At 35.9% G+C, this 26,383-nt stretch overlaps 1 long non-coding RNA gene and 1 pseudogene across 3 annotated transcripts; both read right to left on the reverse strand.

Moving 5' to 3' along the window:
• The window catches only part of LOC145029560 (cytochrome P450 CYP72A219-like), a 98,739-nt pseudogene that overhangs the window by 2,050 nt on the left and 70,306 nt on the right, over positions 1 to 26,383 (reverse strand).
• LOC145030731 (uncharacterized) lies at positions 22,166 to 24,642 on the reverse strand. Of its 3 annotated transcripts, XR_013676693.1 has the most exons (5): positions 24,310 to 24,642; positions 24,086 to 24,199; positions 23,878 to 24,020; positions 23,067 to 23,146; positions 22,166 to 22,680 (listed from the first exon to the last, which is right to left on the reverse strand). It is a non-coding gene; the product is annotated as an uncharacterized LOC145030731 (long non-coding RNA). The 3 variants fall into 3 exon arrangements; XR_013676692.1 differs by having other exon boundaries at positions 24,086 to 24,642; XR_013676694.1 differs by having other exon boundaries at positions 23,878 to 23,950; positions 24,082 to 24,642.

Consider the following 26,383-nt stretch of genomic DNA (forward strand, 5'->3'; position numbering starts at 1 on the left):
AGTAGATTAGCATTTAAGCTGGTGAGTTCATACATATTTTAGTTCTGTACAGGTCCTTTATGTTATACTAGTTTACAAAGAGTAAATGACTAAGTTCCAATTGTTAAAGTAGTTTAATTCCATAAACCGTGTCATTTGTAAAAGTGGTTTAATCCCATAAACTGTTTCATTTGTAAGAGTAGTTTAATCCCATAAACCGTTTCATTTGTAAAAGTAGTTTAATCCCATAAATCGTTTCATTTGTAAAAGTCTTCTTAGTTATATCCGTTGAACGTTAAACCATTAGTATTAACCCTAGAAAATATTATATCATCCATAATACTGCTTTGAGGTTTTAAATGTTTCCAAAACCAGAAGTACAAGTATATTTTCCACTTGATTTCATGATACGTAGTTTTACTGTAAGTAAAAACTAACAGTAGGTATATTTGGTCAGGATGTAATTATCTTTACTTACTGTTTTAAGAGAAGTATATTAGTAAGTAATTTACTCGTTGTTTTATCCATGTGAGTTCTATTAACCATACCATTAAGACTGATGTGCCTGATGCGACGTTCTTCAGGTGTCAGAAACGATATGATATTTGACACCCTAGGCCTTTCGGCCAAACTATAGCGAACAGTGAAGGTGAGGTATTGCCAGTCCCATATAGATCTATACACAAATTCACACCCTCCCTACCGGAGATTCTGGTTAATAAGTTAGGACTTAAGGTTGTACTTAAATAAGTACACCATGAAGAGTCTCACAAATTTATTGTTTCAACGAGATGTACAATGTATTATTAACCAGTGATTGCTAACCCTGGTACGTTGTATTGTACCCCTATTAATGCAAACCCGGCATGAGATATTATTACCCAGTGATTGTTAACCCTGGTACTCTGTATTGTACCTTTCTTAATGCAATCCCAGTATGATGTATTATTACCCTGTGATTCCTAACCCTGGTACTCTGTATTGTACCTTTGTTAATGCAATCCTGGTATGATGTATTATTACCCTGTGATTGCTAACCCTGGTACTCTGTATTGTACCTTTGTTAATGCAAACCCGGTATCATGTATTATTACTTCTTTAATATGTTATTCATATATTAAAGGTATTATTCATATCCTGGTATAGTTAAATGAATTTTGGTTATTTCCTTGGAAAGTATACAATCGTGAATCATACTTGTATATTTAGTTTTGAATCATAAACTTTACCTATTATAATTTATATGTTCTATCTGATTAGCATGATTTCTCATGGATGAACACTTTTGCTCAGCATAATACAAAGGTAATGATACTGAATGGAGTAACCTTTTATATTCATATATGTATAATATATATATATATATATATATATATATATATATATATATATATATATATATATATATATATATATAAAATTAAGAAGGAAACGACCTTCGGACAACTAACACCACCTTAATTCCACATCCAAACAAGGAAAAATAAATAACATAATTCATTAGTCTGATGCCCTTAAAATCTTATTTATATATTTATACATATATAAACTTGATTTAGGCAATTAAAATTTGAAATAGTTTATAAAACCTTTTTCAAAGAATTTAACGGAGTTTACATAACTTTAAAGATTTAACATGGCTTTAAGTCATTTTGGAAGTATTTGGTAATCCTTAAAAGCATAAGGAAACCCTTTGTGTGATTATTATCACATATAATTATTAACACAATTTATATTGTGTGAAACTTATATCCCCCCCACCCTAAAAAGCATTTAAAAACCATTAAAAAGGTAAATTATAGGGGTTTGAACTCACTTGATAAGTGGTGATTTGGGCAGCGTTTCGTTTCTATAGATGATCTTTCTCGAAGAAACCGCGAATTTTTAATAAAAACCGGGCTTTATGCGGGCAGCACTTCGACTGGAAAGAGGTTAGCTTCTCGAGAATTTCGGGGCTTTGGGGCTTTCTTCGGGTTTTAGATACAATACTGGGGCCTTGGGGGGTTGTAAGAAAGTTTAGGGGGTGAAAAGGTGAAAAAGGGTGAAATTTTGGGTGAAAAACATCAAAAATCCGAGAAGTCTTGCACCCTTTATGTAGGGGTGCGAGGGTGCGGTCTGAGGGGTGAGTCAGCAGCCACGCGTCATCAGCTATGAAGGCCACGAGGCCGAGGTTCGGATGCGAGACAGAGAGGCAAGGCGCGTGTCGGATCGCTACTGGGCCGAACTTCGGTCCAATCAGAAGCTGACACGAGGGTCCGAGGGGTGTCAGAGGAGTGTCTCCTGCGAGGGTGTCCGAAGGTAAGTGGACTGCGGCTTTGGTCGAATCAGAAGGCACCACGCGAGACTGCGGTCCAATTAGAAGTGAACACGTGTCTGACGTGGGGTGGCCTCGCATTCGAGGTGACGTGGCAGAAGGGTGACCATACAATTTTTCTCGGTTTTCAACATTTTTCGATTTTTGTGCCAAAAACTTGTGAAATTCATAACTTTCGCATACGAACTCCATTTTTGACATTCTTTATATGCACGCATAGGTAAAATTATAATGTACGAATTTCGTTTAGACGTTGTCGGCTAATTTTGAGTTTATTTTTAATATTATTATTTTGAACAGATCGAGACAGGAAAATCCGTTAAAAATTCATAACTTCTTCATCCAAAGTCCGTTTTGTCTGTCTTTTTACCGTTGTACTAATATTGACGAGACCTTCAATTCTCGTTTAAGTTGTGTCGGCTAAATATCTATCGATTAATATTTCGAATTTTTAGTTGTTTACTAGTAAACCGAAACTTAGAAAAATCATAACTTCCTCATACGAAGTCAGATTTTATGTTCTTTTTATGAAAGTTCTCGGTTTAACATATTCTACAACTTTCATTTAGTTTGTTAAGGCTAAAAAACCTTTTATCGAAAATTCAGTTTGTAAACCGAATAGTGTTTTACCGGTTTTGTCGCGGATCTTCGATTGGTCATAACTTCTTCGTTATAACTCGGATTTCAGTGTTCTTTATATTTTTGGAAACCTTGTTACAATCTCTACGACTTGGTTCATCCCAATCATGTTTATTGATCAATTTATTTTCGACCTAAATTTGTCTGGTGTCACATTATCCCCCAGTTAAAGGGAATTTCGTCCCGAAATTAAGTCTAAAAGTAATAGTCATGGACTAGGGGAAATATGTGGATATATTTTTTTTTATCTAATCTTGCATTTCCCAAGTGAATTCAGGTCACAGGTTTGCAATCCAGCAAACCTTCACTAACGGGGTAAGACATTGCTTTGTTCTTTTGATTTCCCTATCCATGATTTTCATTGGTTTTTCTACAAAGTGTAGACTTTTATTTAACTTGATTTCATCGAGTGAAATAACAAGTGTTTCATCGGATAGACACCTCTTTCGTTTAGATATGTGAAAGGTGGGATGAATGTTATTAAGTTTTTGTGGTAGTTTAAGTTTATAAGCTACAAGACCAATTCTGGTAAGAATATCGAATGGTCCTATGTACCTTGGATTTAATATTCCACTCTTTCTCAAGCATATCTTGCCCTTCCAGGGTGAGACTTTCATATGACAAGGTCATCAGCCTGGAATTCCAAGGGTTTTCTCTTATCGAAACCGTAGCTTCTCTGATTAACTCTGGAAGCTTTATGTCACTTCCTGATTTGTATTCTCTTTTTGGTAGTCTCTTGGAATAATTATGGTCCAGCGAAGGTGTTGTGTGGAAATTTGACCTCTAGCTAGTTGTACGTCACCAACTTTAGTGCAGTGCAAATAGGATCTGCACTTGTGACCATATATGGTTTCGAATGGAGCAACTTTAATGCTAGCATGGTAAAGGACTCAACTAATTGGTAAATAGGTATCCCATATTTTACCATAGTCGATTCCATATGTTCAAGACTACTCTAGTTCCCAGAGATTTCTGAAGTGATTGCCTGAACTGGGAGATGATTCTATTATCTTGGCGGAGATAACAGATATTGGAACACCATGCACTCTGACTAATCTCTTTAAACACATTCTAGTTATCTTCTCTATTTTCCTGTTTCCTTAAAATTTTAAGAAGTGTGTGGACTAGACTACTCTGACGATAATCTCCCAAAATGGCATCAAGTCCACCTATTGCCTTGGTAACTTGATTATAAAGCCCATTGTAATCCACTACCACTTCCACTCAGGTATCTCCGGTTGTTGTAGTTAGCCTGCGGCTTTTACTTCAAAGTTCATGATAAGACTCATACTTGGCTCATCCACCATCACCTCGTTTATACAATTCGTATATAATTTAGGTTTCCCAAAACGTTCGGATGGGTGACTCTGCCCCAGGTCCACAACCAAACAAGGAATAAGAGATAGGGCGGAATTACACATCCTAAATTTTGTTAAGTCTAAATTATATACCACTCTCGTGTATACACTTAGCAGCAATAGATTAACCTAATGAGTTACAATGATGTTGCTATGAGATCTATTGGGGGTACTTCGGTGGTTACTGATTTCTAAGAATAATTCGGTGCTTTTTGTTTTAAGTTCCGTGTCTACTGAGTAGGCTAGAAGGGCGTGGTACCCTTCGCATGGGTACTTCTGAAGTTTTGAAATGAGAGACAACCTAAGGGTTTGCGTTATGGATTAGAGGAATTTCATCTTACGGCTAAATAAGGAAAAAGTTCTCTTACACAGCATAAAAAAAATTCACATGGTAAGGGCCAGGCCAAACCATGTCGAATGAGGATGTCGGAATTTTCTCGACAAAATAGATATTAAGTTGTTCTGGGGGAAATGATTACTTAGGATAGTGAACTATCCTATGTACCTAACTTTTCAGCGCTTCCAGTTTTATTTTGTTATTACTGTTATGAATCCCCTTTTTGATTCGGAATTAGCGGGTACTACCAATATAAGGGTTTTGGTAATTTAAAATTATGAACTTTCATGAAATGATCCTTACTAGGTCTCTCTATAATCGGTTGGTGTATACAAGTCATGTATAATTAAGATTGGTAAGACCTTTGACTGAGCAACCCTGCCTAAAATCCACAACCAAACATCGAACAAGAAATGAGGCGGGATTACTCACTCTAAGTCTACAAATATTAATTATTAATGACCCTTATGTATACACTAAGTCATCATAGCTTACCTGTTAGCATTTCAAATTGTATATGAATGCTCTGATTTAATTTGAACGAGAGAGTAATCATAATAAATTACATGCAAAAATACTTATTTACCAATTCATAAAGTACATATAAATTATAATAGGTATAATTTATGATACATAGAACAATTATTCAAGATTCAAGTATACTAGAATACACTGTTTTACATGAAACAAGGGTTTTGATTCAAAACAAAACAAGGGTTTACACTTGTCAAATACAGGTTCGGAATACTAATTCAAGAACATACTGTCAATCATTTATTTCAGAATGATTGGGTTTTCATATCTAATATACATGTAAAGTTTATATGCTTTTTATGAGACATTCAATTCAGGTTGTTTAATTCATTTTAGACAACCAAGGTAAAGCCCTGACATTATAACCAGAATCTCCAGCCCGGGGATCGAAACAAGTTGTGTGTAGCTCTATATCGAGATTGACAACCCCACACTTAGGTTGCTAGCTACTGTCAGGCATACATGCCAATGAGTGGCAATTGTTATCAACTGGGATGAACCAAGTGATAGAGATTGTAACAAGGTTTCCAAAAATATAAAGAACACTAAAATCTGAGTTATAACGAAGAAGTTATGACCAATCGAAAATCCGCGACAAAACCGGCAAAACACTGTTCAGTGTAAAAATTGAATTTTTAATAAAAGGCTTTTTAGCCTTAACAATCTAAATGGAAGTTGTAGTTTATGTTAAACCAAGAATTTTCATAAAAAGAACGCCAAAATCTGACTTCGTATGAGGAAGTTATGATTTTCCTAAGTTTCAGTATAGCAGTGTACAACTAAAAACTCGAAATAAAGATCGAGTGGTTTTTAGCCGACACAAGCTAAACGAGAATTTAAGGTCTCGCCATTAGTAGTACAAGGTAAAAAGATAGACAAAAACGGACATCGGATGAAGAAGTTATGAATTTTTAACGGATTTTCTTGTCCTACTGTTAAAAATAATAATATTAAAAATAAAGTCAAAATTTGCCGACTAGGTCTAAACGAAAGTCGTAGAGTATAATTTACCTAGGAGTGCATATCAAGAACGTCAAAAAAGGAGTTCGTATGAAAAAGTTATGAATTTTACAAGTTTTTGGCACAAAAATAAAGAAAAATACGAAAAATCGAGAAATTTCGTATGAACAGTAATTGCCACGTCACCCTCGCATGCGAGCTTCCACGTGGCGTCTTCTGATTGGACCGTAGCCTCACGTGTCACCTCCTGATTCGACCAAGTCTGAGGTCCAATAAGAACCAGACAGCCTCGCATGAGACACACTGGACATCACCCTCGTACGCTCCTAGGACACCCTCCTTTGCACGTGTCAGTCACCCATTGGACCGAAGTTTGGTCCAATCCGAGCCAGCCAGCAGCGAGCCTCCGGTCCGAAGAAGCCCCCTCCCTTCGCCATCTGTTCGACGCGTGGCAGCCTCGCATAGGCTCGGGTCCGAACCTTCGGCCTATATAAGGCATGCGAGGGTCCGGCTATTTTTACACTTTTTCACCCCAAATTTCATTCTCTTTCACATTTTCCACTTCCATATGGTCATATACAATCCCTAAAGCCTCAGTATCAAATCTCGAACCCTAAGCAAGCCTCGAATCCCCAAGATTCCCAAGAAGTAACCTCTCTCCAGTCAAAACTCTGACCGATTATCTATCTATCAAGGGAGTTCATACCCACGTATTTTCATAATTTCTACTGTTTTAAGGGGGGCGGGGGGGATACAAGTATAACACAAGAACTTTGTGTTATAAATAAATGATTTCAAATCACGATAAAACTATTTTAAAGCATTAGAAATACTCCAAATATTGAACTCTTTTATAAACTTATATTTTCCCAAATATTCATATTTGCATATATATATATATATATATATATATATATATATATATATATATATATATATATATAAAAGATTTAAAAGGCTTAGGACTAATAACTCATTCTAGGTTCTTTTCCTTGTTTGGATGTGGACTTATAGTACCGGTTATTTGTCCGAAGGCCGTTTAAATTTTACTTATATATAAAATTGTATACGTATATAAATATAAAAGTTATTTCGTCAGTTTAATTACCCTTTGTAACATGTTGAGCAAAGGATTACATGCAAAAATACTTATTTACCAATTCATAAAGTACATATAAATTATAATAGGTATAATTTATGATACATAGAACAATTATTCATGATTTAAGTATACTAGAATACACTGTTTTACATGAAACAAGGGTTTTGATTCAAAACAAAATAAGGGTTTACACTTGTCAAATACATGTTCGGAATACTAATTCAAGAACATACTGTCAATCATTTATTTCCATATGATTGGGTTTTCATATCTAATATACATGTAACGTTTATATGCTTTTTATGAGACATTCAATTCAGGTTGTTTAATTCATTTTAGACAACCAAGGTAAAGTCTTGATATTATAACCAGAATCTCCAGCCTGGGGATCGAAACAAGCTGTGTGTAGATCTATATCGGGATTGACAACCCCACACTTAGGCTGCTAGCTACAGTCAGACATACATGCCAATGAGTGGCAATTGTTATCAACAAACGCCCACAAGGCGTTTGGCTCAGGCGTTCATGTTGTAGTATGGTTATAAAAACTCATTAAAAAGATATTAACAACACGTTAGTGTATAAACAACTAAATGTAAGTACATCTTCAAAGTACCAGTTTACAAAATACAAAGTACAATGGTATACTACAGTTTTCAATAACAGCTAGTGAAGCCAGGCACACTCTCAGTTACAAGTTTTACAAATACAGAACATTGTCTTACAAAATAGAACGGTTTTATGGGAATAAAACTACTTTTCATATACAACAGAAAATATGGGATTTTCTGGAACAGTTTTAATAATAAAGAAACAAAGATACCCTTTCAAACATAAAGACTTATGTACTCACTCAACTTATTGTTGATACTCTCTTTTCAAATTACTTGTATACTCAGGTAAATAATAACAGGTACTCCCTGAGCTTTTTGAGAAGATGGAGCCATTATGAGTCATATCTTCTTCTTTTGTATAACTATTTCGGTTTCAATATAATATGATTGAACACATGTAAATACTTATACTTTTAAATACAATGGTTGTTTCTACTTTGATTACTATGATGCATGTGTTGTGATACTACAAATGAAGTCCTCCACCCCCGGACGTTTCCGCCGTCTGGTTTGGGGGTGTGACAGATTGGTATCAGAGTATTGTTTATAGTGAACTCAGTATATCAATCCATAAAAGATATGCAAACTATAAATACATTGGGGCTAAGAGCTCTGACTACAAGTGTACTTTTTAAGAATTCTAAGTATTTTTACAAGAAGTATACTAACACTCATACCTAGAAGTACCTAGTCATAAGAACTTAAAAGTATTTGGATGTTGACCATTACAGTCAAAATCGGGCAGTTATGTAATCATATCTAGAATTAATATAGCTTGATCAACTATATTGATTTCAGATATGACCAACATGTGTTTGAGAGTGATAGTAGTGTTGTGACATGTCTAAAACTTACCAAGTATAGAAGAAACTCTAGAACAGAACATAAAATACTATAAGAATATTTTAAACATCTATATGCTTTAGCTTTTCAGGAATTTCTCATAACCTTATTCTCGCACAGACACAATGGCAGGACATCATCTACCAGGGGACCCTTATTTTCCAAATCATGGCAATGAAGGATGGGTAGCGGAGGATCCAGAAGAAGACTCAAATGAAGAACCATTTGAGGAAAGCGAATCAAGTGGTACAGATACAAAGCCACAAGTCTGCAACCTGGGGTTACGTCCTCTGAGGCAAGAGGAAGCGGTACCCATACCCGAGTGGGGCCCATACATAAACTATTGGAGCCGACAAGACGGCCAACGCCGTCCCTACGGAATGGCATGGGGTTTCTATAACGTCTCAAAAAGAGGAACAGCCGACAGAGCTCTTCCAATTATAGTGAACCGAATAGCCCGACAATTCGATTAATCAAGGATGTCAATCAATCGAATCCTAGAAGTGAATGCGACTATGCAGGCTAACACTGTAGATATCCTTCGTCTTGAAGAAATACAAGATGATACCCAGCACCATACTGAAGCCCTTCAAAGGAAACTTAATGTTGTTGAATCAGAGATCAGAGAACCGAGGGAGCATCAAGCTGCCCAAGAAAGGCGCTGGAAATCGCAAGATGAAGTGGAACCCAGTAATCGTCGTAGCAACCGCCGCAAGTAGTGTTTACACTACTTTCTAGTTTAATATACTGAATGTATAGACTACTTTCATGATATGTACAAAATCAAGTATCAATAAAATAATAAGCACTTTACTTCAACAAGAATTATTACTATTTTCACAAACATTCGATTCCAAAGTTTTGGGATTATGGATATGTTCCAGTGTTATTTTTCATACTTTTCAATACGACCGCGAAATTTTTTATTTTCGGTAGGTTGGTTTGATGTCGATACTTTCGCAATATTGTGGTTTATTAAAGACCTGCTTTAGGATAAAGTATCCAGATTACATATACTTAATATACCAATACAATCGACATGTATTTTAATACTCCTTGAAAAAGAACGACTTCATTTTATACTATCCTGTTGCAAGTTGTACTTGCAGTAGACATCCATTTTCAATTCTTTACAAGATTTTAGTTGAATTAAGTGTTTAAGTTATGAGATATCAAATTGATATTCATTCTTGATATCTCACTATCTTTTTATCTATTGAATTTTATAGAAAAAGATGCCTCCTCATAGAAATACAAGACGTAACAATGAAAAAAAAGCACCGACGCCACCTCCACCACCACCCCCTCAATTCGATGTTGCTATGTTCCAAGCAGTAGTCACGGCAGCTGTAGCGGCTGCATTATCTCATATCAATGCTCCTGGTGCTAGTGGGTCGGGAGCTGGTGCACATCCTTCTAACCATGTCGAGGGTCATGAGCACTCGAGAGAGTGCACTTTTAAAGACTTCTCGAATGCCAAACCCAGGACCTTTAATGGAACTGGAGGAGTGATGGTTTTAAGGCAATGGATAGAGAAGACAGAAGCAATCTTTGAAATTTGCTCCTGTTCAGAGGGTAGCAAGGTTCAATTTGCTGCTTGTACTTTTTCAGATAGGGCCCTAACATGGTGGAATGGCCATGTTAAGTCACTGACTTTGATAGTGGCTAATACTATAAGCTGGGAGAACCTAAAAACCATGTTGATGCGGGAATACTGCCCGCGAAGGGAAATTCAGAAACTGGAACAAGAACTTTGGGGTCTTACCATGGCCGGTGCAGACATAACAACTTACACGAATTGGTTCTGTGACTTGGCGATTCTGTTTCCGAAAACGGTTGCTCTAGAGAGCAAAAAGATTGAAAGGTATATTTGGGGACTGTCGCCCCAGATACAGGCAAGTGTCATTGCATCTAGGCCTGTTACCTTTGACAGTGCCAAGGAATTGGCACAGTTACTTATTGACCACGGAAATCGTCAAAACTCCATTGTTACTGCCCCATAACAACTTAGGGAGAACAACAACAACAACAACAAAAAGAAGGTTTGGAACAAAAGGAAGGGCAAATCTCCTCTAGAACCTTCAAAGAAGCAACAAATAGTGGCAGTCCATGCTACTACTGTACCTGCTACCGTACCTACTATTGTGCCTGCTGTTGCCCCTAACAACCTAGCACCAACTAAACCCTATGTTGGTAACCTCCCTAAATGCAACAAGTGCAATTTTCACCACACTGGAAATTGCCCAGATATGCAGTGTCATAACTGTAACAGGAAAGGGCATACTGCCCGATTCTGTAGAACACCACCTCAACCCCTTAACCAAGTACCTGCCACTGGAGTAGGTCGAGCATGCTACCAATGCAGTGATGTGGGGCATTTCAAGAGAGATTGTCCAAAAGCTAGAAATGGCGGTGGGGTTGGGAGAATTCTAGCACTGGGTCACGAAGAAGCGATGACATACCCTACAGTGGTCACGGGTACGTTCCTTCTCAACAATACTTATGCATGCATTCTGTTTGATTGTGGTGCTGAGAGGAGCTTCGTGAGCCATAACTTTAAATATATACTAAATCAAAACTCCCAACCACTAAAGGAAACTTTCATAGTAGAAATGGCTAACGGGAAATCCGAATCCACCAATGATATATACATAGGATGTACCCTTACCTTAAATGACTTTTCTTTCTCAATATACCTTATGCCGGTCTCTATCAAAAGTTTTGACATCATAATAGGCATGGATTGGTTGTGCACCAACCATGTCGACATCCTATGCTATGAAAGAGCTATTCCTTTGAACTTGCCAACTAACGAAACTCTTATTATTTATGGCGACAAACCTGGAACGAACCTTCAGATCATTTCTTGCATCAAGGCACATAAATACCTTTGCAAGGAGTACTGTGCATTCTTAGCTCACGTGGTAGACAAAAAGCAAGAAGTGAAAGACATCGCGAGCATTACCGAGGTCTGCAACTTTTCCGATGTATTTCCTGATGATCTTCCAGGGGTACCTCCCGAACGACAAGTCGAATTCCGAATCGACTTAATCCCTGGAGCTACCCCCGTAGCCAAATCCCCCTATCGTCTTGCACCTTCTCAAATGCAGGAATTATCCAGCCATCTTAACGAACTCCTAAGAAAAGGTTTCATAAGACCAAGCTTCTCACCTTGGGGAGCAGCGGTTTTGTTCGTAAAGAAGAAGGATGGATCATTCTACATGTGTATAGACTACTGCAAGCTGAATACGCTTACAATCCAGAATCGATACCCTCTGCCTCACATTGATGATATGTTCGACCAACTTCAAGGGGCGAACTACTTCTCAAAGATAGACTTAAGATCTGGGTATCACCAGTTACGAATTTTGGAGGAAGATGTTCCCAAAACCGCGTTCAGAACTCGTTATGGTCATTACAAGTTTATAGTGATGCCATTCGGATTGACGAATGCACATGTAGTGTTCATGGACCTAATGAACAGACTGTGTCGTCCATTCTTTGACAAATTCGTTATAGTCTTCGTTGACGATATCCTTATCCACTCAAAAAGCAAAGAGGAACATGGCCAACATCTTCGTCAAATATTACAAACTCTTAGATCGGAGAAGCTCTATGCGAAGTTTTCAAAGTGTGAATTTTGGATCAGGAAGGTAGATTTCCTAGGTCACATGGTCAGTTCAGAAGGAATACACGTCGACCCTTCCAAAATAAAGGCAATTGAAAACTGGAAAGCACCCAAAACACCTACTGAAATCCGTCAATTCTTAGGTCTTGCTGGCTATTATCGCATATTCATTCAAAATTTCTCTCGAATAGCTAAGCCTCTTACTACTCTGACCTAAAGGGGTGTAACCTTTACCTGGGGAGAAAAGCAAGAGACATCGTTCCAAATGCTGAAGCGAGCCTTGTGTAGTGCACCGATCCTGTCTCTCTCTGAAGGGACAGAGGATTTCGTAGTGTACTGTGATGCTTCTAATCAAGGGATTGGATGTGTTCTTATGCAAAGAGGAAAGGTTATATCTGATGCCTCAAGACAGCTAAAGACACATGAAGTCAACTATACAACACATGACCTTGAACTAGGAGCAGTGGTCTTTGCTCTGAAGATATGGTGACATTACTTATATGGCACGAAATGCACAATATTCACGGACCACAAAAGTCTCCAACACATCTTCGATCAGAAAAGAGCTGAATATGAGACTATGACGATGGGTGGAGCTACTGAACGATTACGAGTGTGAAATTCTTTACCACCCTGATAAAACAAACGTAGTAGCTGACGTCCTTTGTAGAAAAGAATACTCGGGACGCCGGGTAAATTCATTAACCATGACAATCCATTCGCATCTATCCACACACATCAAGGAAGCTCAAGTTGAAGCCTTGAAACCCGAAAATGTGGCAGGTGAAACCTTGAGAGGAATGGATAAGAACTTCGAAATCAGGGATGATGGAGTCTATTATTTCATGAACCGGATCTGGACACCAAGGTTCGGTGCTTACCTAGATGTGGTTATGAATGAAGCACACAAAACCCGATACTCCATCCACCCAGGTTCAGACAAGATGTATCAGGACCTTAAGAAACTATATTGGTGGCCTAACATGAAGGCCGAAATCGCTACCTTTGTGGGCAAGTGCCTTACTTGCGCCAAAGTTAAGGTAGAGTACCAGAAACCTTCAGGTTTGTTACAACAACCTGAAATCCCTGAATGGAAGTGGGAGCGGATTACAACGGATTTCATAACCAAGTTACCCAAGAAATCAAGTGGTTATGGTACTATTTGGGTAATTGTCGATAGATTAACCAAATCCGCAGACTTCTTACCAATCAAGCAGACTGACAAGATGGAGAAGCTAAGAAGAACATACCTCTAGGAGATTGTTAGACTGCATGGTGTGCCAATATCTATTATTTCGGACCGAGATAGTAGATTCATCTCTCGTTTCTGGCAGTCTTTACAAAACTCTCTGGGAACTAGGCTCATAAGTACATCCTACCATCCGCAAACCAATGGACAAAGTGAGAGGACGATTCAAACGTTTGAAGATATGTTATGAGCTTGCGTGATAGACTTTGGAAAGGAATGGGATATTCATTTACCCCTTGTTGAGTTCTCTTATAACAACAGTTATCACACTAGCATAAAAGCTGCTCCATTCGAAGCCCTCTATGGTCGTAAGTGCAGATCCCCTCTGTGCTGGGCTGAAGTGGGTGACACGCAGCTGGCTAGAGGTCAAACTCCTGACAGTACCCTCAATGGTCCAGAAATTATTCAGGAAACTACCGAGAAATTGTACAAATTCAGGAGCGACTTAAAGCTTCCAGAGAAAGGCAAAAAAGCTATGCTGACAAAAGGAGAAAACCCTTGGAATTCCAGGTCGGTGACCGTGTTTTGTTAAAGGTCTCACCCTGGAAGGGCATGATACGCTTTGGAAAGCATGACAAACTAAATCCAAGGTACATAGGACCATTCGAGATTCTTTCCCGAGTCGACCCTGTAGCTTACAAACTTCGATTACCCCAAGAACTAAGTAACATTCATCCTACCTTCCACATTTCAAACTTGAAAAAGTGTCTATCCGACGAGACTCTTGTAATACCACTCGAGGAAATCGAGTTAAATGAGAGCCTAAATTTTGTTGAAAAACCCATAGAGATACGAGACAGGGAAGTTAAGAAAATCAAACAAAGCCGCATGCCGATAGTGAAGGTTCGCTGGAATGCAAAGCGGGGACCAGAATTCACTTAGGAGCGGGAGTATAAAATGCAACAGAAATACCCACAACTTTTTCCCTAGTCTATCTGTAATATAAATTTCGGGACGAAATTCTCTAACGGGGGGATAATGTAACAAACCATTATTTCAAACCTATGTAATAGTGTAGGTCAGTTTGTACTTCTTTTTAAATTAATAAAGAGAAATTTTGGCATACTGTGTATATTTATATAATTGACCCTCAAAAATAAATTATTAATTAATCTCAAATGGGATGAACCAAGTGATAGAGATTGTAACAAGGTTTCCAAAAATATAAAGAACACTAAAATCCGACTTATAACGAAGAAGTTATGACAAATCAAAAGTCTGCGACAAAACCGACAAAACATTGTTCAGTGTAAAAACTGAATTTTTAATAAAAGGCTTTTTAGCCTTAACAATCTAAATGAAAGTTTTAGTTTATGTTAAATCGAGAACTTTCATAAAAAGAACGCCAAAATCTGACTTCGTATGAGGAAGTTATGATTTTCCTAAGTTTCAGTATAGTAGTGTAGAGCTAAAAACTCAAAATAAATATCGAGTGGTTTTTAGCTGACACAACCTAAACGAGAATTCAAGGTCTCGTCATTAGTAGTACAACGGTAAAAAGACAGACAAAAACGGACATCGGATGAAGAAGTTATGAATTTTTAACGAATTTTCCTGTCCTGTTCTGTTAAAAATAATAAAGTTAAAAATAAAGTTAAAATTAGCCAACGAAGTCTAAACGAAAGTCGTAGAGCATAATTTTACCTACGCGTGCATATAAAGAATGTCAAAAACGGAGTTTGTATGCAAAAGTTATGAATTTTACAAGTTTTTGGCACAAAAATAAAGAAAAATAGGAAAAACCGGGAAATTTCGCATGAACAGTAATTGCCACGTCACCCTCGCATGAGAGCTTCCACGTGGCGTCTTCTGATTGGACCGCAACCTCACGTGTCACCTCCTGATTCGACCAAGTCCGAGGTCCAATAAGAACCGAACAGCCTCACATGAGACACACCGGACATCACCCTCACACGCTCCTCGGACACCCTCCTTCGCACGTGTCAGTCACCCATTGGACGGAAGTCTGGTCCAATCCAAGCCTGCCAGCAATGAGCCTCTGGTCCGAAGAAGCCCCCTCCCTTCGCCATCTGTTCGATGCATGGCAGCCTCGCATAGGCTCGGGTCCGAAACTTCGGCCTATATAAGGCATGCGACGGTAACCTCTCTCCTGTCAAAACTCTGTCCGATTCTCCATCTATCAAGTGAGTTCATACCCCCGTATTTTCATAATTTCTAGTGTTTTAAAGGGGGGGGGGGGGGAATACAAGTATAACACAAGAACTTTGTGTTATAAATAAATGATTTCAAATCACGATAAAACTATTTTAAAGCATCAAAAATACTCCAAATATTGAACTCTTATATAAACTTATATTTTTCCCAAATATTCATATTGGTATATATATATATATATATATATATATATATATATATATATATATATATATATATATTAATATAAATATGTTTTAAAAGGCTTAGGACTAATAACTCATTCTAGGTCCTTTTCCTTATTTGGATGTGGACTTATACTACCGGTTATTTGTCCGATGGTCGTTTAAATTTTACTTATATATAAAATTGTATATGTATATAAATATAAAATATTTCGTCAGCTTAATTACCCTTTGTAACATGTTGAGCAAAGGATTACATGCAAAAATTCTTATTTACCAATTCATAAAGTACATATAAATTATAATAGGTATAATTTATGATACATAGAACAATTATTCATGATTCAAGTATAGAAGAATACACTGTTTTACATGAAACAAGGGTTTTGATTCAAAACAAAACAAGGGTTTACACTTGTCAAATACATGTTCGGAATACTAATTCAAGAACATACCGTCAATCATTTATTTCCATATGATTGGGTTTTCATATCTAATATACATGTAACGTTTATATGCTTTTTATGAGACATTCAATTCAGGTTGGTTAATTCATTTTGGACAACCAAGGTAAAGTCCTGACATTATAACCAGAATCTCCAGCCCGGGGATCGAAACAAGTTATGTGTAGATCTATATCGGGATTGACAACCCCGCATTCAGGCTGCTAGCTACAGTCAGGCATACACGCCAATGAGTGGCAATTGTTATCAACAGTTTAAAGGCCCACAAGGCGTTTGTTTCAGGCGTTCATGTCTTAGTATGGTTATAATAACTCATTAAAAAGATAGTAACAACACGTTAGTGTATAAACAACTAAACATAAGTACATCTTCAAAGTACCAGTTTACAAAATACAAAGTACAATGGTATACTACAGTTTTCAATAACAGCTGGTGAAGCCAGGCACACTCTCAGTTACAAGTTTTACAAATACAAAACATTTGTTTACAAAATAGAACGGTTTTATGGGAATAAAACTACTTTTTATATACAACAGAAAATATGGGATTTTCTGGAACAATTTTCATAATCAAGATAGAAAGACACCCTTTCAAACATAAAGACTTATGTACTCACTCAACTTATTGTTGATACTCTCTTTTCAAATTACTTGTATTCTCATGGAAATAATAACAGGTACTCCCTGAGCTTTTTGAGAAGATGGAGCCATTATGAGTCATATCTTCTTCTTTTCTATAACTATTTTGGTTTCAATATACAATGATTGAACACATGTAAATACTTGTACTTTTTAAATACAATGGTTGTTTGTACTTTGATTACTATGATGCATGTGTTGTGATACTACAAATGAAGTCCTCCACCCCCGGATGTTTCCGCCGTCTGGTTTCGGGGTGTGACAACCGGGGTTCTACAGATGCGGGAAGTGTGCCCCTTCATGTTGCATCTATTGCAATGCAACTCTCAGCAACCTCTATGGTAATGGTAGTTGCACTTGCTGCAGTGTGGGAGGTTTCCTAAGTATGGCATGGTTGGTGTTGGAATAACAGGGCTGATGGGGGTGTTGACTGCCCCAGTTCGTTGCCCTCTGTTAGATTCTTGAGTTGAACAACTCCCTTTCTTGTTTTCAAACTTTCGTTTCAAGATATTATGCTTAAGGTTTGAAGTGTCCTTAAAAATAGATACTCATTGCTGTATTTCGTCATTACCACGGTAGGGATTTCCGATAGCATTACCACTAACATTTGCGTTGTTAGCATTAAGGTGTGACATGACAGCTGCTACAGCTGCTATGACTGTAGCTTGAAACATAGCCGCATCTATTTGAAGGATTGGTGTTATGATGGTGGGTTGGTTACATTTCTTCGGGGGCATGATTCTGTTACATGATAATAAAATGAGCTCGTGAGCGACTATCGTTGGCTCTAGATGTATTCTAATCATTTGTATATACATATAAATCTTTCATTTTGTTATATTGTTCTTAATGATTCGACCTGCATCCCTATGATGCAGTCCTGGTAAGGAGCAGAAATAAGTTTCTAGAATGAACCGAGTGTCATCTGAACTAAGTTACCTTCAATTGGTGGATATCGTTTTCCAGCTTTCGAAAATATTTGAAAATAATTCATAACAGTGTCCACATAAAAGAGACTTATGAATTTGAGAAGTGATCACTATCAATTGAGATTTCGTGATCCGATGCATTGTTATTAGTCGTGACAGGAAAAGAAGATAAGCTCAAAACCTAATGTTATTAATGTAAACACTAACTCACTAGGTTGTATTATTTATTAGTTATTACTTAGATGAAAAGGCGCTTAAACACTTCACATGAATCATGTGTGGTTTTCCTCCATTCTCAGTTCTATTCTGGGCAGTAATGATTTGTTCTCTGTTGGTATCTATAGGGTGTCCTTCTCCAATGTAGGTATATTGAATTCCCGAGCTGTCTTACTTCCTATTCTGATACTGATCCCCATTATTTCATAATGAAGATTTTGAATCTCGGAAGTTCATGCGAATCTCTCATTGGTGTCCTTAATAGGGTAAGGGCACTAAATGATTTCTATAGTTTCTTTACTTCTCATATATTTCTCTCTCAGAATTCTCCTAATGAAATTCTGTTGGATCCTCCTTAACTCTTCTATTGATTGCCAGAGTGACTATATCTACCTAGGGGTTTATACAAGAATGGGAATGTTTAAAGAGTCTATGAGAAAATTTAAATTTTTACGAAGGTGATCCTATCTGGTCCTTCTATAATCACATGGTTGTACCGATTATATATAATCCATATCAAATAGACCTTCGAATAAGTAATCCTACTATAGAACCACATCCAAACAAGGAAAAGGAAGTAGAGTGAAAATCACATATTCTGAGTCTATAAAATCTCAACTATATATAACCTTAACTGATACACTTAGTAATTATAGACGTACCAAAGAAGATCTTTTTAACATATCCCAAAAGTTTATTTAAAATACTTCCATGGTATTTTAATTATAAGTTTGTTTCTTGGACTTCTAGATATAAGAAGTTCATAAGTTTTCAATTTTCTTGTTATAGTATCCTAATATACTCCAATAGTATTTTAACCTTTATGTTTGGTTCTGGAATTCTTCTGGTACCTAGGTAAGTTTTAGACTTGTTGCAACACTACAATAATTCCCAAACAGATGTTGGTCATATGTCAAATGAATATAGTTGATCAGGCTATATTGATCCCAGATATGATTAAATAATTATCCACGTTCAAAAGTAATGTCCAACATCCAAATACTTTTGTTTTGTTCCTCTTGTGATACTCATTCTAGTATATATATTCTTCATGTACCTATACATTAAAATATTGTTATATTTTTAAAGTATAACTCTTGGTCATAGTGTTTTTAACCCAGTGGGTTTATAGTTGTATATCTTTTATGACTGTACTGAGTTCACTATAAACAATGCTCTGATACCAATCTGTCACACCCCGAAACCAGAATGGCAGAAACGTTCGAGGGTGGAGGACATCATGTAAGTATCTCAACACATGCAATATAATAATCAAAGTACAAACAACCATTGCTTTAATAAGTATAAGTTTTACATAAGTGTTTAAACATTACATATTCAAACACCAAAGTAGGTACAGTAGAAGACAAGAGTCACAGTACGATACTAGGTAGTCTTCTCAAAATCTCCGGGAGTGTACCTGTCTACTGGATTCCTGAGAATACAAGTTATTTTGAAAGAGTAGATCAACATTTAAGCTGGTGAGTCCATAAGTATTTTAGTTCTATAACGTATACTCTAAGTTCTTGGAAAAGTTCGTTGGTTCCTCCAGAAAATCCTGTATTTCCTGAGGTGATAAACTGATAACCTCAATAGTTCCCTCTGCAATTACTTAGTTTATACTAATTATATATAACCTAATATCGAATGGACAGTTAAATGGGTGTATTTGCGCTAAGCCTACAACCAAAGAAGGAACAGGAAGTAAGGCGGAAATCACATATTTCACTGTCAATCGGATATTACTTATGTATATCTCTGATGTAAAAACTAAGGAATTATAGAACTAACCACTAAAGGTCCTTTATGTTATACAATTTTATAGAGAGTAAATGACTAAGTTCCAATTGTTAAAGTAGTTTAATTCCATAAACCGTTTCATTTGTAAAAAAAAATTAATCCCATAAATTGTTTCTTTTGTAAGAGTAGTTTAATCCCATAAACCGTTTGATTTGTAAAAGTAGTTTAATCTCATAAAACGTTTCATTTGTAAAAGTCTTCTTAGTTATATCCGTTCTACGGTAAAACATTAGTACTAATCCTGGAAAATATTATATTATCCATAATACTGCTTTGTGGTTTTAAATGTTTCCAAAACCAGAAGTACAAGTATATTTGCCATACTTGATTTCATGATACGTAGTTTTACTGTAAGTAAAACGTAACAGAAGGTATATTTGGTCAGGGTGTAATTATCTTTTCAAACTGTTTTATGAGAAGTATATTACTAAGTAATTTACTCATTGTTTTATCCATGTGAGTTTTATTAACCATACTAATAAGACTAATGTGCCTAATGCGACGTTCTTCAGGCGTTAGAAACGATATGATATTTGACACCCTAGGCCTTCCGGCCAAACTGTAGCGAACAGTGAAGGTACGGGATTGTCAGTCCCATATAGATCTATACACAAATTTACGGCCTCCCTACAAGAGATTCTAGTTAATAAGTCAGGACTTAAGGTCGTACTTAGATAAGTACACCATGAAGAGTCTCACAGATTTATTGTTTCTATGAGATTTACGATGTATTATTAACCCGTGATTGCTAACACGGGTACGTTGTATTGTACCCATGTTAATGCAAACCTGATATGATGTATTATTACCACGTGATTGTTAACCCCGGTACTCTGTATTGTACCTTTGTTAATGCAAACCCAGTATGATGTATTACTACCCCGTGATTGCTAACCCTGGTACTTTGTATTGTACCTTTGTTAATGCAAACCCGGTATGATGTATTATTACCCCGGGATTGCTAACCCTGGTACTCTGTATTATACCTTTGTTAATGCAAACCCGGTATGATGTATTATTACTTCTTTAATATGTTATTCATATATTAAAGGTATTATACATATCCTGGTATAGTTAAATGAATTTTGGTAATTTCCTTGGAAAGTATACAATCGTGAATCATACTTGTATATGTAGTTTTGAATCATAAATTATACCTATTATAATTTATATGTTCTATCTAATTAGCATGATTTCTTATGGATGAACACCATTGCTCAGCATGTTAGAAAGGTAATGATACCGACACTACAAGAAAAATGACTTACAGTCACACCAAAAAAGTGTGACCATATGCGTATAGTGACATTTTATTTTTTCACTAAAAGTGTGACAGAAGGTGACGCCATCGTATGAGTCTTATAGTCAGTTTAAAATGTAGTGTCCGTATGATATGAAAAAATGTGACCGTATTATAAAAGTGTGGCTAATAGGTAGGGAATTTTGTTGCTAAAATCAATCATTTTATCCAATATTGTGGCGTTAAACCGTTAGTGGACACATTTATTTAGTAATTGTTTTAGTGTGGTGTTTTACTAATATATTGCCACACAGTTTAAAGTTTATTAAGACTATATAGTATCTTCTGTAAACATGTAATTATGCTGAACATCACAATGTTCGCTAAATGGTCACATGTAATTAATTTCATAAGTGGCGATTTACTAATAATTAGTCACAAAAATAATCTTTTATTGTGACTATTGCCTATCGTATAGAAACAATAGATAAACATGACTATTGTCTTCCATATTGGCACATTATATGTATATTAACATGTCGTTTGTTTTATATTCTGACACACAAATATTATCTAAACATGACGATATATGAATTATTAGTCACAGAGTATTGAATTTAGTGAAATGTCATTTATTTGACACATTATTTTTTTCGATGTTGTTATTGGTTAAGTTATCGTCACAAAAACTTGAGAAAAACATGATACTAAAACACATGTAGACACATATTTAGTTTAGATCATGGTTATTATTAACCTTTTAGCCACATGTCAAAAATAATGTAAAGTGACTATTGTATAATTTTAGAGACATTGAAAAACTTAAAAGCATGGCCACATTTATATTATAAACACAAGAAAATTTTCAAATGTGATTATTGTTTAACATTCGGTGACATTAATTCAATTTTTTATTGTTACTTTTGTTATATTTCATACACATCAAAACAATATAAACGAAAGTAACCATAAATCAACAATATGAAACAATAAAAAGAAATCAATATTATTAATAATTGAAATACAAATCCATACATAAGATCCCGAATTACAATAGCAAAAAGAACTTGTGCTTATAACAAGTCTAAAAATATGGTAAAGAAAACAAAAAAACCATAATTCAAAAGTATTTAACTTTCTACATCTAATAACCATTTATCCTTTTGAAACATTTCCTTAATGCAAATTGTGATAGAAAATATCAAATGAGAACACTCCTTTTCGTAGATACTCATAATCTGCATCTCTTAATTTTAGGGCTTCATATATGCTAATATGTTTGTGAATAGAAATTGGAAATAAACCATTTATAAGTCGAATCATACATGATCATATAAAAAGAATCTATAAAGAAGCATGTTATTGTATCAATTATTTATTAGTATATTACATGCGTAACATATACTATCAAAAAACTAACAGAAACCACAGTATACTACCTGTTGAAGCAACGATCTGTACCTGTGGCGAACTTGCATTAGAGGGTGTAATATGAACCTGAAATTTGGAAATATTTAATATTAATATACATTTCCAATTGGTTTGGTTTAACAACACCAACATCAACATCAATATATCATCTAACCTATCAATCTACTACTAGATTTGTAAAGAGATAATATGAAGTATATACCCCATATATAAAGTAGACAAGCAGACTGATGAAAATCTAAAATGCCACATGGTCGGATCAGTTAAAAAATAGATAAATAATACACTTCATATATTTTATAATAAAAAACTCTTAACTAGTGGTAAAATTTTAATGATAACTTGGTCAAGTGGAGTCATGATCCATTTATTTAAAATAATTAGCTTATAATCCATTTATTTAGAACAAATGAATCATTATCCATCCATTTATATTGTTCTTAGAACAATACCTGCAATTCACATAAGGAAAGAAGATGGCTTTACCGGTTCTTGGATAATTGAACCTACCGTAGCTAAGGTTCTTTAGGGCCTAAAAAATATATAAAAAATTAAGGTAAGAAAGATGTGACCAAAGTCAAGCTACGCAACAAAATTTACGATAATCATCCAGTTCAACAAAAGAAATAAAATTTATTGAAATCAAGGTACCTGGCAGCAAGATATATCAATATAAACCCTATACATATAAGTTAGATTCTTTGACTCGATTAATCAAACACCTTACTTGCATAAAAATAAGATGCAGGCTAACAAAATTAGATCATGTTAATCAAGAACACTAAAGTTAATCTAACTTTCTCCATTTTGTTAAATCCATAAGCATGCAACATTTCAAGTGCTACAAAAACACAATTAAAAAGCAAGCAACCCAACATTAGACTTTTTCATTGAATAAAGTTTACCAAAAGTGAATAACAATTGCCTGGCTCATAAACGTTGGCATCAACAGACCTTAACACACCCACAATTGTGATTGTTTACACCAACCACAAAGTTTGGGGTAAAAAGTAAAAATCTTAAATTATCAAAACAAAAAGTAAATATACCCAAACATCTTTTATCTAGAAGCGAGCACACCTAAGCTTACAACATCAATAGGCATAACCATGCCCAAAACCATCAAAGCTAGCACAAAAAAGGCAACCAAGAGCAAAACAATAATTCGACAGGGGAAAGCAGTCAAAACCATCATATGACAGAAAACACCAAATAAAAGGGAAAGAACTTAATAACATCAAGGGCTGTCATCAAACAAGATACCTGAAAGGGGTAAAAAGGTCAAATAGCAGAAATCTCTCTTAAAATATGTCACCATCACAGGAAAATTATTAAACTGCAATCAATAATCCAAAATATCATTCAAGACTTGACAAATCCAACAGACATCAGCTCACTTCCCTTATCTACAAACAGAAAAACCAAGAAGCTAAGAATCAAATATATATATTTTAATTATTAACTTACTTACAGGGCTGGATGGAAGCCGGTGGCATAAGTCTTGAGGCAGAAGTAAAAATTTTGAATCTGACTGGTAGTTGAAGGCTCGAAGATGTCGTCATCATGTAAAGGATATAAGAGGCGTCTTATACAGGCATACATGGTGGTATAGAGACAATCGATAGACACAATCGATATGATAATCAAATAAGAGTTAATCGATATGATAATCAAATAAAAAAAAAACAGTGATACCTTATACATGCATACATGGTGTCATAGAGACAACCGATAATAATGATGACAACGTAGGGCAACGGAGACACGATCAACAGCCAGAGACGGTGAAGGAACCTGATGACCTCGACTGGAAATTATCAATTTCTACATTATCTCGATTTCCCTTGGCCTAGTATTATTATATGATTCTCAGTCTAACAGAGTATTCACATAGTGCATGATGGTTGAATGTTAGCATCGATCCACCACCACCAGTCGAAATCTTAAATCTAACCGTCGGTTGAAGGCCCAACAATGTCATCATCGTGAAAAGGGGGTAAGAGGTATCTTATGTGCGTGGATGGAGAGAAAAATAATAGATTAGGTTTAAAGGATTTTAGGATTAAATCAATCTTATGCAATTTAGGGGGAAATCAAATTTCTCAAAATTGGAATTAGAGGGAATTGGGATTAAATCAATATTATGCGAATTTGGGGGGAATCCAAATTTCTTAAAATTGGAATAAGAGGGAATTAAATATTTAATTCTTCGACAAAGGTCAAAAATAAGTCAAAAAATCGGGTTCGTTTACAAAAAATTCAGATTTCTAAGACAATTTTTATACAGGAATATAACCCAAATAAAAAAAATTCCGCGCTGACCTGGCAACTCGACCCCAGCCAGGGGCTCTGCCCCTTAGACCCCACTTCCAGGGGCGCTGCCCCCGGACCCCCGTTCGTTTAGGGGCTTCGCCCCTAAATGACAATCTACTTTGAATCTTGAATAAATTTAAACAAGTGTGCACTCCGCACCTTCTTTACTTGTTTAATATTCATCAAGATTGATTTTTGGTCAACAAGTCAGTCCATTACACTTAAATACACATTGATGATACAAAATCACTAACATGGGTAAGGTTGGATGGGGTGTAAGGGTAGGGTAAGGATCTGAGTGTAGGAATGGATATGAGTATGAGATGATGGTGTGTGGGTAGTGTGTGTGGTGTGGAGGTGGATGTGGGATATGATATATGTTGGTGTGGGTTTGTGGGGGTAGGGTGTTTGTTGTAAAGATGGGGTGGATTAAGCATTAGTGTGGGCTTGTAGGAATGGGCGGATAAGTGTATATATATGGTAGGGTAAATATAGGGGTATAGGGTAAGCATGTTGGTGTGGGGTACGTGTGTCTATGTATAGGTCTTGTAGGTTATATTGAGTGAAAGTGGATGAGCATTAGAGTGTGGTTGCAGATGTGGGGTAGGGTGGGCGGTATAAGTATGGGTGGCCATAGTATTTTAATTATAACCCACAAGCCATAAAACCTAAGTCTAAGCCATAAACCCCAATCCCTAATCCATATGCCTTATGTCATGAGCCCTAACTTATAAGCCTTAAGACATAAGCCGTAAGGCATTAACCATAAGTCTTACAACTTAAGGCTTATACCTTATGGATTAGGGTTTATGGATTATGGCTGAAGGCTTATGGCTTAATCCACATAACCTATGGCTTATGGATTAAGGCTGAAGGCTTACGACTTTAGGCTTAACTCTTATAACTTATGTCTAATCCCTTGTGGATTAGGGATTAGAGATTATGACTCAGAGCTTAAGGCTTAGGGTTTAGGGATTATAGCTTATGTCGTATGCCTCAAGGGTTAGGGATTAAGACTTAAGGTTTGGGGATGCCTGCTTAAGACTTATGGCTTGAGGCTTATATCTTAGGTCTTAGTGCTCAAGGCTTAATACATGCTTAATGCTTAGTGCTTAGTGTTTAGGGCTTAAGGCTTCATACTTAAGGCTTATGGTTTAGAGCTTGTATTAGGGTTTATGCATTAGGACTTAAGGCTTAGGCTTAGGATATACACATACACATACACATACACATATACATATATATATATATATATATATATATATATACATACACACACATACATTATATATATATATATATATATATATATATATATATATATATATATATATTACTTATTATGCAAATTTGGTCAAATGCTGAAAATTAAGAGTTACAAATCCATTAGTGCATCACGTACAATCACTTTATGCATTAAAAGAATACTGAATCTTATCCGGTCAACATTTATGAA

Source organism: Lactuca saligna, chromosome 2 (assembly GCF_052625555.1).
Source record: "Lactuca saligna cultivar CGN05327 chromosome 2, ASM5262555v1, whole genome shotgun sequence".
Taxonomy (NCBI): domain Eukaryota; kingdom Viridiplantae; phylum Streptophyta; class Magnoliopsida; order Asterales; family Asteraceae; genus Lactuca; species Lactuca saligna.